This window comes from Mustela putorius, unplaced genomic scaffold (genome assembly GCF_011764305.1).
Source record: "Mustela putorius furo isolate JIRA1106 unplaced genomic scaffold, ASM1176430v1.1 tig00537248_pilon_pilon_pilon, whole genome shotgun sequence".
Classification (NCBI taxonomy): Eukaryota; Metazoa; Chordata; class Mammalia; order Carnivora; family Mustelidae; genus Mustela; species Mustela putorius.
The window spans coordinates 5,683,049-5,703,229 of NW_025422387.1; the positions used below are offsets into that span (position 1 = coordinate 5,683,049).

The following is a 20,181-nucleotide window of genomic DNA, read 5'->3' on the forward strand; positions in this document are numbered from 1 at the left end:
GAAGTTGAATAATCATACTTCTATCTTCACAGTATATCATTTAAATCCCAGATGTTCTTGGGGTTGCAATACATGAAAGGTCTCAGACTGATTGATTTTCTTTAAGAGAGTTAATTTATATTATTCATTAACAGCACCGTATCTGATATATAGTAGTGCTCAGTAAATTGCAGCTATTAAGCAATAATGATATATTATTGGGACATCTGGGCGGCTCAGTTGGTTAAACATGTGATTCTTGATTTTGGCTCAGTTCATGATCTCACGGTCATAGGACTGAGCCCTGCATCAGTCTCCATTCTCAATTTAGAGTCTGCTTGGGGTTCTTTCTCTCCCTCTCCCTCTCCCCTGACCCCCACTTGTGTGCATGTGTGCGCTCTCTCTCTCTCTAAAATAAAGAAATAAACAAATAAATAAAATTTATAAAAATGATATGTTATTCATAATAGTAACAATACTAAGAAGAGGATGGAGGCTCTGAGAAGACAAAGGCAATTGGTCAGTGGTCTGGCTCGCCTGGGCAGATGCCCATCCTCATCCCATCAGCCTTGGTTAGGCCTATGAAGGTCTGCTGATTTCAGGTTGAGTTAGGAGGAGTTAGGCATGGCAGAAAAATCTGTTGATCTCTGCTATAATTAAATATTTAAATATTGGGTTATTAAACCTCGGCATAGAGTACCCATTGTCCTTGTCTTGATCAGTGTGCCATCTATGTGTGCTCTCATACCATGGTGTGTAACTCTGTATCCAGTGTTGAAGTTATTTCTGAGCATATCTAATGTCTCCTGGTCAGCTGTGAGTTCTTAAAACTAGAGTCTCCTAGGTTCCATGTACAGCCCAGATGTCTGGGGACTGCTTGGTGAGTGAGTGGATGGATTGTTGGATGGATGGATAATGAAAGAAGGAAGATAATACACATCCCTCCTGAACATCAGCCCTGAAGTAGCAATTTATGCTTCTCCAGGCCCTTCTCACAATTCCATCCCATTCTTTTGTTCAACAAGTATTTACTGAGTACCTACTATGAGTGAGGGTCTGGGAATCCTGCTAAATGTCCCACAATACCTAGATCAACCAACCTCCCATGACAAAGAGTTGTCTAGTCCAAAATGTCCAAAGTGATGAACTGAGAAACCCTGGTCTATACAGTGTTGGCTTCTAATTCAACCAAAACTGTGAAATCAAGGACCAGAGGAAAAGGCGCATAGCAGGTGCTCAGCGAATGTTTGTTCACATTCACATGAGTGAATGAATGATAACTTTCAGTTGTAATTTGGCTGAGTTCCTGGTACAGGGCTGTGTCCAAGTAGCTCTTCCATAAATGGTTATTGACTTTTTTCTGTAAACGTCCCCTACCCCCCGCCCTGAAGAGCCACTTGTGCACAGCTAAGGATGCTGTCCTCCTGGCTGGGGAACAGGAAGGCCTCATCGCTGTGGTCTGGGGTTCCCATATACTGCTGCGGGAAGCCACAGAGCAGAGGAGCAGACAGGGTTTCTCTACATTGTGGTGGATTCATTGTCTCCTCTCCTGTCCCTCTTTTTTCAGACTCTCAGCAGAGAAGGCTTAAAGGGTTTCAGCTGAGTGAGAGCCTGTGAATTCAGCTCTTCAGGAAAGGGAGGAAAAAAATGAGCCCAGACTGAGGGTTATTGTTAACGTATTTGAGGATCAAGAGCCCATTAGAATTGGAGATGGGGTGGAGCTCGAGGGGCAGGGCTCTTCAACATGTCCATCCTTCCTTCCATTCAGATTTATTTATTTATTAGAGAGAAAGAACAAGCAGGGTGAGGGGCAGAGGAGTGAGAAAGTCTCAAGCAGACTCCGCACTGAGTATAGAGCTCGACGAGGGGCTCCATCTTATGACTCCGAGATCGTGAGCTGAGCTGAAACCAAGAGTCTGATGCTTAACTGACCGTGCCACGTCCTTCCTAATTCATTTATATAACAAATATTTACTGAGTGCCAGTGACTCTTTAAGGATATGTGAGTTAATAAAAGAGACCCAAATAGCCATCCTCTTGGAAATTATATTCTAAAGAAACAGGATGGACAGTTGATCAGTGAGTCAGATATATAGTGTGTGCGAGGGCCATGTGCCTGACAGAGAAAAAGGAAGCAGGGAAGGAAAATAAGGTTGTTAGGGGTTGAACTTGTTGGTTACATTGAGGTGAAATTTACATAACATAAAACTAACCATTTCAAAGTGAACAATTCAGTGGCATTTAGTACATTCATGATGCTATGCAAACACCACCTCTATCTAGTTCCTAAACATTTTCATCACCAGAAAGAAGACCCCACACCCCTTAGGAGTCACTCCCCCATTCCCTTCTCTTGTCCTGCAGCCCCCGGCGGCCACAAGTCTGCTTTCTGTCTCTAGGGATTTACCAGCCCCTAGAAACCCCTAATTTTCTTTCTGTCTCTGTGGATTTACCTATTCTGGGCCTTTCACATAAATGGAATCATATACTGGGCATTCTGTTGTGATTGGCTCCTTTCACTTAGTGTCATATTTTCAAGGGTTGCTCACATCTTAGCATGTATCAGTTCATTCCTTCTTGTGGCTGAGTAATATTCTGTTTTATGCATAGATCACATTTGATACACCCATTTCATCAGCTGATGGACATGTGGGCAGTTTCCACCTTTGGCTATGGTGAATAGTGTCACCACGAACACTCTGGCACAAATATTTGCATTCCTGTTTTCAATTCTTTTGGGTAAAAACCTAAGAGTAGAATCACCCATTCCCCACAGGGGATGTGCCAATTTCTGCTCCTGCCTGCAGTGTATGGGGGCTCCAATCTCTCCACATCCTCACCAACCCTTGTTATTTTTTCCATTTAGTAAATAACAGCCATCTGAGTGGTAAGTACTGGTATCCGGTGAGGTTCAGATTTGCATTTCCCTAATACAAGTCATCAGGCATTGAGCATTGCTTCATGTGTTCATTGGCCGTTTGTATATCTTCTTAGAGAAGTACCTGTTTAAGTCCTTTGCCTACATTTGCACTGGGTTGTCTTCTTGTCATTGAGATGGAAGAGTATGGGTTGAAGTTTTCAGTAAGGTGGTCCGAAAAAGCCTCCCTGAGAAGACGACTTTTAAATGAATACCTAAAGAGGCTGAGGGAGCAAACCTCCAGAATGTCTGAGAAAAGCACTGCAGGCAGAGGGAAAGGCAAGTGCAAAGGCCCTGAGGCAAATCACAGAGGAGCAAGAATAAGACTGTGAAGACAGTATCACATGGAATATTAACAAATGATCAACACCCGGACTCATCCGCACACTTGAACAAGATACATAACTTCTTACCGCTTTAGTATGATAATCTGTAAAGTAGGCATAATAATCATTATCAACCTCACTGTGTTCTCACAAAGAATTGAATGAAATAATATACCCAGCCCAGGCCTGGTACATAGTGGTGCTCAGAAATGTGGGGTTTGAACCCAGATCAGGAGGACTTCAAATCCTGAGGCTGCCAGGAAGGAAATGTTTATAGGAGAGTCTGAGGGTTTTTTGTGGCTGGTAGGCCTGCCAATCAGCCTGACCCAGGCTACTGGGCACTTTCCTCTGTTCGTGTTTGTTTCTTTAAAGATTTTATTTATTTGAGAGAGAGAGAACACAAGTGGGGAAAGGGGCAGAAGGAAAAGGAGAGAGAGAATCTCAAGCAGACTCCACGCTGAGCCTGACATGGGGCTCGATCTCACAACCTGAGCTGAAATCAAGATTCAGAGCCTTAACCAACTGTACCACGCAGGCACCGCCTCTGTTTGTGTTTCTAACATTAAGCAGGGGGGATTAAAGTCTGAATGTCAGCTTTCACCAAGTGACATTAGGTAAATTTCTTAATTGCTTTGAACATAGTTTCTTCTTTTGTGCCTCAAAATGGTGGACAGGATCCAAGATCATATATGTGTTAATAGGATATTTAATAGATGTTGTATGTGAATGTCACCAGCTTATGGTAGATGCTTGAAAAATTTCCCTCTCTTATTAGTTCACTACATGTCTTCCCAGCAAATACATTTCGGGCATTCAAAAAGCACAAAATTACCTTTAATCATGTCTTCGCAAGTTACCATGTTGTTTTGACTTGCTATTCGCAGGTAGAATGTGGGCTTTCGGGTTTCAGGTGAGAGTTCAGATCCCAGCTCCTGTGCTTCCTGGCTGTTGAACTTTGGGCCTGTGTCTTAACCTCTCTGAACTTTAGTTTCCTGGCCCATATTCCAAAAAGCAGTTGTCAGGATCCAGATCATTTCTGTAAAGTTCCCAGCTCCCGATAGGACTCTTAGCCTCAGGGCCAGTGGTGGACCTTGAAAAGGTAAAGGAAGTCCATGCCGTTTGGGTGGCAAAGAACAAGAGAGAAAAATCCATCAGATTATCTAGAAAAGCTTAGGATGTAGCAAGAGTGAAACCATAAAGGATGAATTTCCAGTCATTTTTCTCCCTCTACAAGGGAGTCAGGAGTCCCAAATACTCTATCTAAAGCTAGTTCCGTGCCCTCCAGCAAGTCCCTTCACCTCTGGGTGCCTCGATTTCCCAGGGGTCCTTCTCCAAGGACCCTCTTCTCTCTGTAACCACTGTGGCACCGCTGCCGACCAGCAGAGGGCAGCGATGCCCCAACATTCGCTATGGAGTATGTGCCTCCAAGTCTAGTTCTGTTTGCTCTGCTGCTATTGTCTGACCTGGGCAAGAAAACTGTGGTAGAAAATCAATAGTGATGTTTCCCTTTTTTCAAACACCCTTATTTTTTCCTCCAGTGACAGTCAGAATGAGGTCTTGCCACAGCATACAGATGAGGAAATAGAGCTCAGAAGCACAAGAAATTTAACAAGGCTGCATAGGAACAATTGACTGATGATTTTGGTCCCACTACACCCTAAATTTAGACCGTTCCAACCCTGGGAAAGTGTTACAGTTTATCTGGTCTGCTTAGTAGATAATCCATTATCTGTTTTATAGCTCATGAAGTATTTTCTGATCTCTAATATCAGAGGATTCTCATTTTGTTCTTCCCAGCTTACAGATGAGCAAACAGAGGGTTCTAGAACTTAAGCCATTTGGCTTAGCATTTCCTTAATCAGCTCCATTTTAGAGGTTGTTGGGTAGACTCCCAGAGATATTAGCTTAAAAAGTACAGAACTTGATGTTTTGCAGCAATTTTTATGTGATGGGACGTAGTGGGTTCTAGTCCAAATGTTGTTTTTTGTTTTGCAAAAGGAGGTCAGTCCTTCTCTCTGTCTCAGCACTGGTGATTAGCAATCCCGTGTGGAACTGGAATAGCTGTAGATCACTAGTTTCACTCAAAAGGGACTATCAAATGATACGTCAGTCCCCACCTCCAGGTTCTGATATCCACCCCCGAGCACTAAGAGAATCCCTATTTTTGATGGCAGTTTTATTTGTATGCTTTGCAATGTCTTCAATGGACCCTTGGGTTGGTTAAGATGCTGTCACAGAAAGGCACAACTCAAATTAGCTTAAACACTTGAAACATTAAGGACAATTTTTATTTCATATAACAGTCTCCAAGGTGGCTCATGAAGCAACTCAGCAAATCAGTAGAATTATCCTGTCCCGAAATGTCAGTAGGGCTGAGGTTAAGAAACCCCGAATTAGGGACGCCTGGGTGGCTCAGTGTGTTGGGCCTCTGCCTTCAGCTCAGGTCATGATCTCAGGGTCCTGGGATCGAGCCCCGCGTCAGACTCTCTGCTCAATGGGGAGCCTTCTTCCCCCACCCCCTCCCGCTGCCTCTCTGCCTACTTGAGATCTCTGTCAAATAAATAAATCAAATCTTAAAGAAATAAAGAAACCCTGAATTCAAACAGGGAGGATTCAGCCTCTAGAGCAGGGGTTGGGCTCGGGGTCTGCCTCCGTGAAGCACATGGCAGTGAGGAGCTGGGAGCCCCACACACAGGTGGGGTCGGGGAGTCTGCAAGAGGAAAGGAAGATTGGCTTTTGGAAAGGAATCGACAGTCTGTTACAAATCCTGATGCTGTTAATTTAGCTCTCAAGGAGCTCGAACTGACTTACACTGAGTCCATCCCACAGCTGGGAGCTAGGGGAGGCGTAAGAGAATCAATACTTGGCCCTCGCCTTTATCTCACTTATAGTCCAGCTGTTGAAACCAGACTTGTATTACTTCCTTTTTACTATTACCATTTGTTGGCTTTTTAAATCATAGAAAATACTGAAAGGAATAAAGAAAAGCGAGAACCGCCCATAACTCATCAAGATAGTTACTGCTAACATTTTTGTTTATTTTCTTCTAATCTAGGCCCTGTTCTCTCATTGTTGCATTTCATGCAAATTATCTCCTCATTCCTACATTCAATAGCTATGGAACTGAGTGCTGGTGCGCGCGGGTCAGATTCTTACTGTACAGAGGAACAGTTTCATTGTAGCTCACAACGATTGAATAGGGGAGGCTTCACCTGTGTCTGTGATTGAGGGAAGAATGTATAAGGATGGCCTTCCAGTGACAGGAGGGGAATGTCCCACGAACAAAGGCAGGGAAGGTAGGGGTAGGGGAGAAGACTGCTGTATATTGGGACGCCAACGGAAAGATTCTAGGTGTAGTGGATATGCTGGTCCCGCATTCATCCCCATATCTGATGGTAACACTCAGTTTTCCTTTTTGGGCATCACTCCTCCACTGTCAACCCTCAGCTCCTCTTTGGGTGTAGCTAATCTCATACCCTGTTTGGGGGCGTCACATGACCGAGTCGGGCCAATCAGAACACCATATTCTCTGGCAGGTGATTGGCTCAGGGACGGGCACATAATTAGATCACGCCAGTCAGGACCAAGGAGACTCAATTCCATTTGTTGGGACCATACGGATTTGAAGCTAATAGATAAGGCTTAGTGCTTCTGGTCTTGCCATCAGTGAGTGGAAAGGCTACATGAAAATAAAACCAACAGAATAAGGAGTTAGAACCAAGAGAGAAGGATTAGTGGAGTCCCAGGATAGTATCTGAGCTCCTAGATCCAGTTCTCCTTGAAGCCCTGGTTCCTTTGGATTGTCCAGTCATATGAGCTAATAAATTGCCTCTTTTGCTTAAGCCAATTTTAGTTAACTTTCTGTCTTTTGCAACTCAAAGTCCTAATATACTTTGTAGCCCAGAGTAATGGAAAAAAGTATCAGACTTGGGGTCGGTAGGACTCTGCTCTGCCACTAATGAGCTCTGTCCTTGGGCAAACCATGTCATCTCTCCAGGACTCAACTGCTCTTTAAAATGAAGGAAGTAGAGGTGCCTACTATAGCTTGGTTGGTTAAGCATCTGCCTTTGGCTCAGGTCATGATCCTGGAGTCCCCGGATCAAGCCCCACATTGGGCTCCCTGCTCAGCGGGGAGTCTATTTCTCCCTCTCCCTCTACCCCTCACCCTGCTCTTGCTCGCACACTCTCTCTCTCACAAATGAATAAATAAAATCTTCAAAATAAATAAATAAAAATAAAATGAAGGAAATACTGTGTGCCTCTTGGGTGAATGGCAGTGCATGTGAATTAAAGGGAAATAAAAACATAGAGGATTCTTATGAAATTGCAGGGATCATTTTAGGAAGGAAATTCCAGAAGGGCTTAACAGGCCGCAAGTCTGAATGTAAACTTGGGTGTGCCAAGTAAGTGTCAGGTAGTGATCTAAGTGAAGTGAAATGGGACCAGGTACAAGAAAGAACGTAGATCTCCTGGTCTACCTTTTCTCCTTTGATAAATACATGAGACAAAGGAGTAGTATTCTAAGAAAAATGGCAGCACAGACACGATGCTAATCGGCATCTAGCTAATCTAGCTAATCTAGCTTCATGATCACAGTTGATAGGAGTGTGGGGACTGGAAACCTGGTCAGTTCAAGTCTCATCTGAAGCAGACGGCCTCTTCTCGACTTTAGCCAGTCTGCCACACAGCATATCTAGCTTTCCCACATTTTCAAGGGAACCCAGAAACCCACACAGCTCGAACAAATGGAATTAAGATGCATTGGTTTTGATTGGCTGTCTCATCTTGAAATATCTGTTTTCAAACGATTCATTCTATTGGTTTGTTTGTTTAGCACTCTGTGAGCCAAACACAGCTTGTCTATCTGTGAAACTGAGCCCTGGGAATGCTAGTTTGTTATTCCTTGTGGAAGTGCCAAGACGAATCTCAGTTGGAAGGATGAGAGAGGGTGGTTAGCAGGGAGATAGCTGTACACAACCAAGGGATCAGTAGAAAGTTCATGCAGGAAGACCTCCGTCTTCTCCTGAACAGCAATCCATAAATATTCACTCAATCCTCACATCAACCCTACAGGATAAGGCAGGGTGATTCCATCATGCAGATGGGGAAACTGAGTCTCAGGGAGTGCCCACATCCACAAGCTACAAAGCAGCTCCTCAAGGCAGCACTCCTTACCCCCTTGCTGGAGGTACTCAAGTCGGAGCTGACTTTGAAGTTTACTAAAAAGCTCAAGACATTCAAAGGAAAATGGACCCTTTTGCTTAAACGACGCCAACCTGGCTTTGTAGCCCACAAAACCATGCCAGCCTGGCTTTGTATCTCCAGTGCCTTTTAGATCTCTCTGCCTTAACGTGAAAGTAAGCACAGGGCAGCACTTTTCTGATGAGGCGATAGCCACGGGCGTGCACCCGTTCAGAACTCCTTCAGGAGAGTCCGCTTCGAAGAACATGTTTGACTGACAGTCCGGGTCCTGCCCCTCTGGCTCCACCAATTTCCCCCAGCCAGCGACTGAACACTGTGGGAGTGCTAGTGCAGCACTGCTGCTGGCCGGCCAGCCCGGGACTCCTCTTACAGCCTCCTTTGGCTTGGGAAATCCCTATCAGCATGGCCAGAACTTTCTTCAAGCTATGCTGCTGTCTGAGGATCTTCCTGCCCAGTGCTCCTTCCCCCTCACCTTCCACAGGGCTCAGCCTCGGCCGCAAGCTGAGGATTCTCCCGCCTACTCTAGCTCCTTTCCCTTGTGCGTTTTGCAGCCATGAATAAGGAAATCCTCAGTAAATCTTGTGCAGGTTCGGACCCGTCCTGGCATCTGCTTCTCAGGGGATCTGAACTAACACGGATGACTTCCATTTTGTGGAATGAGCTAAAGAAGTCTATGACTATCCAAACTTACAGATTATATGCTATCAAGGAAATAGGGGGTTTCACACTGTAACGGTGATGCCCAGGGGCATTGGAGTCAGAATGATCAGGGTGCAAGCCCTGCTGGCCAGTGGTCTGACCGTTAGGAAGTTTCTTAACCCACCCTGAGTCTCTACTTCCTCATCTGTTCAATTGGTGATTCTCAACCAGGAGCAATTTTGTACCCCCCGCCCCGGGGATGTTTGGCAGTGTCTGGAAACATGTTTTGGTTCTCACAACTGGAGGAACTAGAGGAGAGGGGTTTTTGCTACTGACACCATGTGGCTAGAGGCCAGGGACATTGCTGAATATCCTGTAATGCACAGAGCAGCTCCCCACCAACCCCACGCACATGCCCCGCCCAAAGAATGATCGCGCCCAAAATGTCCATAGTGCTGGGGTTGAAAAACCCTGGGGTAAATGGAAATGGTAATGGTAGCTGATTCAAAATGCCGACAGGAGGCGCCTCTGAAATCGTGTGCTCAGTATCTGTCATTTCTACTCTCCCCCCCCCCCACCCACTGCAAGTGCCACGGGGCAGGGACCAGATGATTCTAGAGCAGTGTTCTGTATCACCAATGACTCTACCATGAAAGTGCTGAGTAGATTATTATGAATTGAAATGTTTATAAGATGAGTGCAAATCAACAAATGGTCATTGTCGTCGTCATCATCATCATCATCTTCATCAAAGCTGTCTTCCCGGCACCTGGCTCAGTGCCTGGGGTATAATTGGTCCTTGATATTTGTTGAATGAATGAATGAATAAATGAAAAATGAAGGCATATTTACTCATTAACCACTAATTTATGTACTTTGGAGAGAGATTGGAAAGTCTTGGGAAAGAGGCCTAGCCTTTCCCTTGTTATTTCCAAAGAAGCGTTTAGTTCGCGAAAGAAATGACTTTAAAGGATGAGACCTCTGCCAAGCCAGAGTCAGGGGGCCTGAGTCAAAGTCAAGTAGAGTTTAGGACGCACATCTTGCTCAGCTTAGGCAAAAAAGGAAAACGGGCCAGGCTTTGTGCGAACTCGCTGTGAAACAAGAGCTGTTTTCAGGGCCCAGGAACACGCTCTGTCCCATGTTTAATTTCTTCCATCTGTCTGGTATCTGACCTCTGCTGCACTCGAAGGCATTGCCACACATTGTCTGCGCACGTTCCCATATAAGGTGATCTCTCTCTTTCTCTTCCTCTCTTCCCCTCTCCCTCTCTTTCCAGGGGTTGGCCGGCAGCAGCACTGGCTTCCTCCGCTCTGCTCTCCCTCTCTTGGCCTTCCCTGGCAGGCTCTGCTGTGAGGATGGATGGCTGGAGAGCGGGAAGGGGCAGGGGGCTGCCAAGGAATGTGGCAGGTTTATTTTTGTTCCGGCTGCATTCTTTGCCAGGCCTGCAGGCCCCAGGCACTTGGGGATGTCACATGCTGATAAGACAGTGGGGGTGACTGAGAGCTGTGGCTCAAATCTGCAACACCCCAGGTGTGAGCCATCGTCATGAAGTGGGGGGGAGTGGGGAGGCAGGGACTGCGAGGTCATGGAACTCACCTTTTCCCATTGCCTGTGCCTGATTCCCAGAAAGACGAGTTTGATCCTTCAGAGAAGCATTTGAAGGAATTGAGATTTGTAATCACTTAGACCCTGCTCTGGGCGAAACCCAGAGTGGAGTCGAGCCAGGTCAGGCTGAAATTATTAGCTGTGTGACCTTGGGCAGGTTCCCTCTCTGACTCTCAGTTTCCTTATCTGTCAAAATAGTATCAACAAATCTACTTGATACTACTCTAGTATCATAATGAAATGTAAACTCGGTAAGGGCAGGGATTATTGTCAATTATATTCACTGTTGTTTCACCAGCACCTAGAATAGTGCCTGGCACAAAGTCGTTGCTCAGATATGCATTGAATGAATTAAATGGCACAATGCTTTTGTGTGCTCAGCACCCAATATCTGATAGCTGTTTCTACCTATTTAACAGCAACAGATATTTATTAGGCACCTATTAAGTGCCTAATAGGCTCTGTCAGGTGCTGGGGACATAGCAGTGAACAAGCCCAACAAGGTCCTTGCTCTAAGAGAGTTTATATCCTAATGGGAGGAACATACAATCAAGTAAACGAAGTGCCGAGAGCACTAAGTGCTATGGAAGAAATTTATAAAGGGATGTAGAAGAAGTGTGTTTTTTTAACCTTTTGGCTGTGACTCACAGCAAGAAATATGTTTTATTGTGTGACCCAAAGAACACGCATGCATTTTTATTAAATTGAAATAAAAACTCCACTAAACAATCATGGTAGAGTGTCTGTGAAGATGTCTGGCAACAGTTTAGCAAACATCGTTCCTGGTATGCCCATGCTACTCCCTGATCCGGAGGTAGAGCCTGTTTCTCCTTTCCTTGAATCAGGGAAGATCTTATGACTTGCTTTAACCAATGGAATGTAAAGGAAATGACTCCGCGTGTTCTGGGTCTCCACTTTAAGAAGCCTGGTGGCTCTTACTTTCATGCTTTTGGTGCCTGGCTGCCGGGTAAGAAAGCTCAGGTCAATCCACAACTCAATGAGAGACTGCAAGGAGAAAGAGCATCCATGCCAAGGGGGACCAGGAAGCAGCACTGAGGCCCTGAAAGGAGGGGAGCTCTCTTGGGTGTTCTAGCCCCGCACGAGCCCCCAGCTGACTTGGGCTGCCAGCCGACCCTGGCACATACCGCATGGAGCAGAAGAACTGGCCAGCTGAGCCTGGCCAACCCACGACTTTGCGGGAAAGAAAAAACAAGTTGTTTTTAAGCTAATAAGTTGGGAGTGGTTTGTGACACAGCAAAAATATTTCTGACACAGTAATGTTTACCCTATTCTGTGTGATATTTTCTATTCCACTTCATTTCTTCCTCCTGAATGAGGAGGCAGAGCCAGGCCAGGGCAAGATCCGGGTGAAGAACAGCCAGGCAGAAGGAACAGCAGTGCCAAGGTCTTGAGGCTGGCATGGGTTTGGTGTGTGGGAGCCACAGAAGGGAGGCCGGTGGCTGGGGAGTAGATAGAGAGGGAAAGCCTGGAATGAAATGAGGCCTCATGATGTGAGCTGAAAGGAACAAAGACAGCCTGGAAGACAGGGTGGATGGGTGACCTCCCAAGGTCTGCCCATCCTTTGTTTCTAATTGAGGTGAGATTCACACTGTATAAAATTAACCTTCTTAATGGGAACAATTTGATGACATTGAGTACGTTCACAGGACTCTACAACCACCACCTCTATCTCCAGAAGATGTCCCTCACCCCAGAAGGAAATCCTGTACCCATTAAGCAGGTGCTCCACATTGTCCCCTCCCCTCCCCTTCATCAATCACCAATCTGCCTTCTGTCTCTATGAGTTTGCCTCTTCTAGATACTTCCTATAAGGCGAATCACACAGTGTGTGGACTTTTATGTCTGGCTTCTTTCATGCAACAAAATGTTTTCAAGGTTCATCAATGTTGTAGCCATGGGTCCATACTTCTTTCTTTTTATGGTTGAATAATATGCTGTATATTTATACCACAATTTGTTTAGCCATTCATCTGTTTGCCCATCATTTTGGCTCTCTGATTCCATCTATAGCACACTTATAGACTTCGATTTGACGTCATCAGCCCAGAAGGGAGAAAAGTTCTTGGCAACATGAAGGAGAAGGCCAGTTTGTGCCCCGCTGATCTTGGCCTTTCTGTCTCCTCCCATCAACCTTTTCCTGCGTGATTCGGAGCTTCCTGATGGCCCAAAATGCAGCTCCACTGCTGCTTACCCTTAAATACTCCCCCTGAATTCTATAAATACACCAACACTCAGCTGGGAAAAGAAGAACTTGAAAGGCATTTGAAATGAAAATATACTTTTTTTCCCATCATGGGCCAAGTGTTTTCTCTATCCTCCCCCTCTGTGATTCCAGGGTAAGCACTTGGATTTTAAACCATTAGCCCTACCTGGATCAGAGAAGACTTTCCTTGGCAAAGGCCTTGTAGGCAGCGAAAGCCAGACAGCATGTTAACACTGGCCCTCCCACACAGAAAATCCCTTTGCCTCCTGCTTCAGTGGCCTGATTTATGGTCCTTCTTTCAGACTCTGCTGAGCCGGTTTCGAGCCAGTTTAGTAGGTTGGTGAAAATGGCTTTGGGATCAGGCCGACGCTGTCTGAATCTTGGCTCAGCCAGCTACTAGGTATGTGAACTTGGGCCCTCTAGTAACTCCCTAGGCCTCCCCAGGCCTGAATTATAAAATAGAAAAAGCAATACTGTCCTTGCAGACCTGTTGTGAAGATTAAATGAGATGATATGGGTGCGGGCAGAGTGCTGAAATGAAATTAGGTCCAACCCCATGTGATGCCTAGAACTTCAGCTAAGGAGCCAGAGGAGCTTGGAGACGTGAGGGTAGTTCCTTTCCCCTCCTCAGGCCTTTCTGCCCATCACTTGGACTGTATAATTGCATATATAATTCAATTTATAATTCATTCAGTCTGCTACTCCAGATGCCCACTCCTCCATTTTCTTCCTGACTCTATGTCCTGGGATCCCAGTCTGAACCAGTGACCTCAATGGGTCTGCTTACCCCCTTGGGCACCCTATTGGGTTTAGCCAATGAGAGGCCACGCTGGAGATCAGAGGGTTGAAGGAGAGTGAGGTCAAGACCGGCTGCATCTAATGGGTCCTGTTAGGCAACATTCTCTGTACTGCTGCTCACTGTCGGCCTTCTGGTGCCTGTTCCCTTCTCTTGCGGTGTCAGCCTTAGGGCAGCAATGCTTGCTTTTGTTGCTGGTTCTTTTGTTAGTTCTCCTCAACCCTGCCCATACCTTTATAAATGGTCCTTTATTAAGCTCTCCTCAATTGCATAGACTGTGCCATCTTTATCCTGCTAGGAAGCTGGCAGTACAGAGATTAGCCATTTTAGAGCACCGCTTAGATTTGCAAGAGGAAGGACATTATTTTATCATTATTATTTTATCATTAACTGAAATCCAAATCTGAGATCCCTTCCTGTCATTTTTGGGCATTTCCTTCTCACGCACATCCCAGGGATTGTCAAGTCCCTGGGCTCTTTTGCAGGGGCAAAGCTTCGGAGAGTCACTTGCAGTCCTCTGTCACTGGTCCGCGCTGGTGACTCCTCAGTCACACACGCATCATCCCAGACTGCCTGGTCCTTTCAGATTCAATATTGTCGATGCTTCCATGTCAGACCTGGGACAAAGAGTGTTGGCCACCCCTAGATTCACCATGTGGCTTCCTCATATTCTTCCCTTCTTAGGAGTTGCCCCAGAATGATCGACCTATGATCCTTTCTCATTCCTCTTGGCAACTTTCTTCTCTCTCTTCTGACTTTGGAAGGAACTCCTCTCTCTGCTTCTCCCTGGAGGACAGCCAGTGTAATCCATAATCTCTCCCAAAGATTTCAGACCTTTACAAAAGGCAGGAGGTATGACTTCTGATTTCAGCTTGCAAATCTCAAGGCAATGCAGATTGTTTCCAGAGGAAGAGAAACAGAAGGAGTACACGCATAAATTAATATTTTAATAAATTCTGATACATATGTGAAGTATTTAATGGAGTTCCTGACCTACAATAAGCACTCAGTAAGTGATGACATGATTATTATTTGAGCCCAGTAGAAATTAGCTGTATCTTATATTTCAATCCATACTCGTACCCAAGGACTGCATATGAATTGCATATTGTTTTGACCCCTCTACATTACCCATTAATCTTACAAAATCCGTTAAAAAACTGTTCTACAAAAATGTAGCACTGCGTACACATTTTTTATTTATTTATCTATTTTTTGTTATTTATTTGACACACAGTGGGAGAGAGATCACAAGTAGGCACAGCATCAGGTGGGGCGGCAGGGGTGGGGGGGAAGCAGGCTCCCCGCTGAGCAGAGCGCCCAATGTGGGGCTCCATCCCAGGACCCTGAGATCATGACCTGAGCTGAAGGCAGAGGCTTAACCCACTAAGCCACCTAGGTGCCCCACCACACACACATTTAACAACACCTCTGCAGTCTCACCCATCCAGGTGAATGTTTCACATATTAGTTATCTTTTTACCTTTTAGGAGAGCACATTCTACTACTAAGCATACCCACAAAATTAAATTGCCAGAGCTAAGGCAATTTAGGATATAGGTGAAGTTCAATTCAGGTTTTCATTTAAATTCCATTTCTTTCCTCACCAACTAACCTAGATGGCAATGGCATTAAGTGACAATTAATGAATAGCAGAATAACCCACTTCCAAATTCGTTCCTGTGCCTGGGTCATTTTTCCCAGTTTTAAAAGAATGAGATAAAGTGGGCAGTGTGCAGAGTAGCCCCAGATGGGATAGCATCTTGAAAACTGGCATTCTCTGAATACTCATGCAGAATCCAGAAATATCTCATGGTCAGGATGAAAGGTCTAAATTTAATACCAAAAACAGAAAATTGGCTTGGCTTTCCATGCTCTGCACAGGAAAGTTCTTGTTTGGAAGTTATGAAATGAAAAGGGACTGGAGGCATTATGTTCATAGTATCCTCAGATTTTTGTGGAGACCTGGGGAGTCTGCGGATATCTTAAGACCTCACTTGGCCCACGATGGAAGCCTGTAGTGAAGAAAGATGATTTATTTGTTGGGAGGAAATCGGGGAGAAAGTTTGCACTGATATGGGTGCTCTCCAGAATAAGTACAGGCTCATTTCTTCCTCTTCTGGTTTTGCCTACCCAGATTTTAAGATTTAACCACCTTCCCTGACTTCTGGAAGAGACATCTGTTGTTCTTGTTTGCACTGCATCTCTACCTCTGGTAACAGAATCCAGTTCTTCCTTTTTTGGAGCAGCCCTCCTCAGATTCATCTATCAGAGTCATAGCAATGGATTCAAGAATGGCCTGACACATTTGAGACCAGTGAGGGTCATCCCTGGGAATTTGCTGGAACTGTTGGAAAAAAGACTCTAGTTTTAGTGAGGTTGCTAGGCGGGAAGAAAATAAACCTCTTGCTAATAGCAGCCCATTCAGAGGGAAGTGGAGATAAGAGACAGTGAAATGAAGGGAGAAAGAATATCAAGATGACCTAGATCACACCGTACCTGAAGGCAGAATATCCTTGGACTTCACAACTACATGAAATAAAGGCCCCCTCCTTATTTTAATTTTGTACTAAACTGAGTCTTGAAAAACACATTTTGACCGGGAGTGATTTTTTTTTCCCCATCCTCTGAATAACCAGAGGAGAAGTTCACAACCATGGATAGCCTTGCAGTATCTACAAGGTTAAATAAGGGAGTTGTAAGGGGCAGCTTCTATTTTCTCTCACCTCCTCCACACCTGTCCCCACCCTCTTCTCCACTAGAGGCTGGTGAACTTTTAAAGCACACTTCCATTTAACAGCATCTTCTTATCAGAGGGCTTCAGGTGAGAAGCAGATCGGGTATTTTAGTGTTTTGGTAGCAAGGGACAAGTAGGTTGCAACAACAGTTTGTTGTTACAACCAAAAACTACTAAGGAATCCACCTCTTCGGTTCTGTGGTCTACAACCATGAGCACCCAAGAGGCTAAAATTAACAAAAATTCAAAGGAAAAGACAAACCCAAGAATGAATAACCATCTACCTCCCAATTACTCATGCCCCTGCTCATCTGACTTAGCCAATGGAAGCGCTTTATCCATAAGGCAGTGGAGGTATGTACACAGATATTCATAGCACATTGTTCAGTATAACCAAAAAGTGGAAACAGTCTAAATGTCCCTCAGCTGAGGAATGGATGGACAATGGACTGTTATTCTGCCACAAATGGAATGAGGTACTGATACATGCTACAACACAGATGAACTTTTAAACATTATACTAAGTGAAAGAAGCCAGACTGATACTTTAATGATTCCTTTTATATGAAATATCCAGGAGAGGTATAGTCCTAAAGAAGGAAAGCACATTAGTGGTTTCCAGGGGCTGTGTGGTGGCAAGTTTTTGGGTTTTTTTTTGATGGCTAAAGGGTATGGGCTCTCTTTTTGGGGTGATGAAGATGTTCTGTGATTAGATAGTGGTGATGGCTACACAACTTTGTGATTAAGCTAAAAGCCATTGAATTATGTACTTTATTTTTTATAATAATTTTTAATAAAATTTGAGTTTTGACACACATTGTTACATTGTTTTCAGGTGTACAACATAGTGCTTCAGTTTCTCTATATGTTATGCTTATCACAAGCACAGCTACCATCAGTCACTGTATGTCACTATTGCAATGTCATTTACTATACTCTCTGTGCGATGCCTTTTATTTCCATGACTTATTCATTACTTAACTGGAAGCCTGTTTCTCCTACTCCCTTTCAACTATTTAGTCTAACCACCCCCAACCTCCCCTTTCCTCTGGCAACCACCACTTTGTTCTCTGTATTTATAGGTATGGTTTGGCTTTTTGCTTGTTTGTTCATTTGTTTTGTTTTTTAGAGTCTACATATGAGTGAAATCATATGGGATTTGTCTTTTTGAGTCTGACTTATTTCACTTAGCACTATACCCTTTAGGTTCATCCTTTTTGTCCCAAATGGTAAGATCTCATTCTTTTGCATGGCTCTGTGACATTCCTGTATGTGTGTATGTGTGTGTGTTTGTGTGTGTATCTTCTTTATCCATTTGTTTATTGGTGAACACTTGGGGTGCTTCCATACCTTGGCTAGTGTAAATAATGCTGCAGTAAACATAGGGATGCATAGATCTTTTTGAATTAGTGTAAATTATATACTTTAAATGGGTGAACTGTATGTATGTGAATTACACATTGATGAAACTTTTTTTTTAAAGATTTTATTTATTTATTTGACAGAGAGAGAACGAACACAAGTAGGTAGAGAGGGCAGGCAGAGAGAGAGAGGGGGAAGCAGGCTCCCCACCGAGCAGAGAGCCAGATGCGGATGCGGGGCTCAATCCCAGGACCCTGAGATCATGACCTGAGCGGAAGGCAGAGGGTTAATCCACTGAGCCACCCAGGCACCCCAGAAACTTTTTTTTTTTTTAATAGACTCAGGGTAGGGGTGGGACTTCGTCAGAAAGACTATCTCATATAATTGGATTTCCCTTCAGCTATTAAAAATGTCAAATATGGGGCGCCTGGGTGGCTCAGTAGGTTATAAAGCCTCTGCCTTCAGCTCAGGTTATGATCTCAGGGTCCTGGGATAGAGCCCCACATAGGGTTCTCTGCTCAGCAGGGAGCCTGCTTCCTACCTGCCTCTTTGCCTACTTGTGATCTCTCTTTCTGTCAAAAAAAAAAAAATGTCAAATACAGTTCAGCCAAGAGACATGTTTTGGGGTTTATAAGGAAGACTCAACATCTACGAGGAAAAAATTCTTCATGTGGATAGCTTGACTTGGAATGTAATCAGCCTTCAGTGTTGTGGAATTGTTGCTGAGTTCTTCTTGGACTCTTCATGAATCCATTCAAGGTTTTATCTTAAATGAATCAGGGGGTGGTAAGTCTTCCTCTGGCCTGTATCTGGGCCCTATACATAGGCAGAGACCTAATATGAGCAGGCTTCTCTGTGTCTCACTTTTTTGGTTCAAGATGGAATATAATCTTCTCAGTATGTGGATTCCAAGAAGTGTGCTGACTGGCCTCAAATTTTTCCTTGGGTTCCAGAGCAACCACATTAAACATAACATCCATTCAAATTTGAGTGCAAAGAGTAGATTCCATTGCTTACTCCAATTTACACAGGATTGCATTCTCATAACTGAAAATTATAGTGCTTCTATAATAGCCGCAACAGGCAGAGGAGGAACTAAAAACTACCCAATAAACCACTCTTATCTTTCTAGAGCCTACATCTGTAGACTCTGTAGAAGGAGCAAATCTAACCATCTCGCTTTTTAAAAAGTAGGGGAAAAAGGTAAAATGTCATTAGCTCTTCCAGTGTCAGGCACTATTCAAATGACTTTACCTATTTTGACACACTTAATCCTAACATCAGCCTTTTGAGGAAAGTAGTATTATAGCCATATATTATAGAGGAGATCAGGAAAGGTCAGAGAGGTAAGGCTGCAAGATGGCAGACCCAGGTTTCAAATCCTGGTGGCCCAGGGAATCTCCTAATACATCCACCAGGATCAATTAATTATTCAGTTCCTTATATGAATCTTTCACTATTCCTCCCAAAGTTATTTAAATTATTTAACTTTTCAAAGTTTTCAGTGTTGCCTTCTCCAACTCTCAGGACCATCTGTGAGCTGGGATGGGTCTTCGTTTTCCCCCAGGTGCCCGGCAGGATGCCTGTTTCTGTTCAGTAGTCAGAAGGCAACCAGCAATGGAGTCATCTTGCAATGTTCTGTTCCCTCTGCTCAAAAAAAAAAAATATCCCATGTGGCTAATTTTCACTGATCCTTAAACATCACTTTATCTGGTGGAAACCTTCCTGATTGTACGGGCCCTTCAGACCCAAATAAACTCAGGATATACTTCATCTGGCCTCCCCCATTATCCTTTTGTGATAGTTTTGGAGTTGCCTTTCAGTCGTCTGTCTCTTTATCCGCAGTAGACTATGCTCCTTGAAAACAGGAGCCCTGTAGTAATTCCTGGCTTCCTTTGCATCGCCAGCAGCCATCGCAGAGCAAGGCAAATAGGAGATGCCTCATAAGGAATTTGTTTCCCTTTTTTGTTTGTTTTATTTTGCTCTGAGACTGATACTAAATCTGTAGTTGGTTTCTTCCAAGATGTTTGGACAGGCAACTAAGTTTTCAGGGCGTGAAGAATTTCATGTTTTTTCCCCTCATACTTTCCTTGCCAGCTGACATCACGAAGTACAGTGGTCCCCAGTCCTCACCGTGGCACAGGACTAGTAAACGCACTTGCACGTGGGCCGGGCACCACACTTTTCCCCGCTGGGGACCTCGGCCCTACCGTGCCCCCGAGGGCCCCGCGGAAACGGCCTGGCCCACCCGCCGGAAGTGACGTAATCTCACGGCCTAGCAACCGTTGCCAGGGAGCTCGTCTCTAGGAACCCTGGAGAGCCTGGATGCCTCCTGCGGGGGGGGAAAGTGGTTTCTTGAGGAGAATTTGAGGTAACCTCGCCAAGACGCGCTCG

The 20,181-nt window shown here is 44.6% G+C and overlaps 1 protein-coding gene across 6 annotated transcripts in view; it reads left to right on the top strand.

Annotated features, from left to right (window-relative positions):
• The window catches only part of IFT81 (intraflagellar transport 81), a 197,068-nt gene that overhangs the window by 90,168 nt on the left and 86,719 nt on the right, over window positions 1-20,181 (top strand). Inside the window, exon 1 of one of the 6 annotated variants that reach the window (XM_045073698.1) lies at window positions 19,799-20,158. The exons of 3 other annotated variants lie outside the window; for them this stretch is intronic. The gene's annotated coding sequence lies outside the window, so the exon portion shown is untranslated. Of the gene's footprint in view, window positions 1-19,798; window positions 20,159-20,181 lie in introns of those variants that run through there. 2 more of the 6 variants (XM_013056516.2, XM_045073697.1) reach the window with 2 other exon arrangements.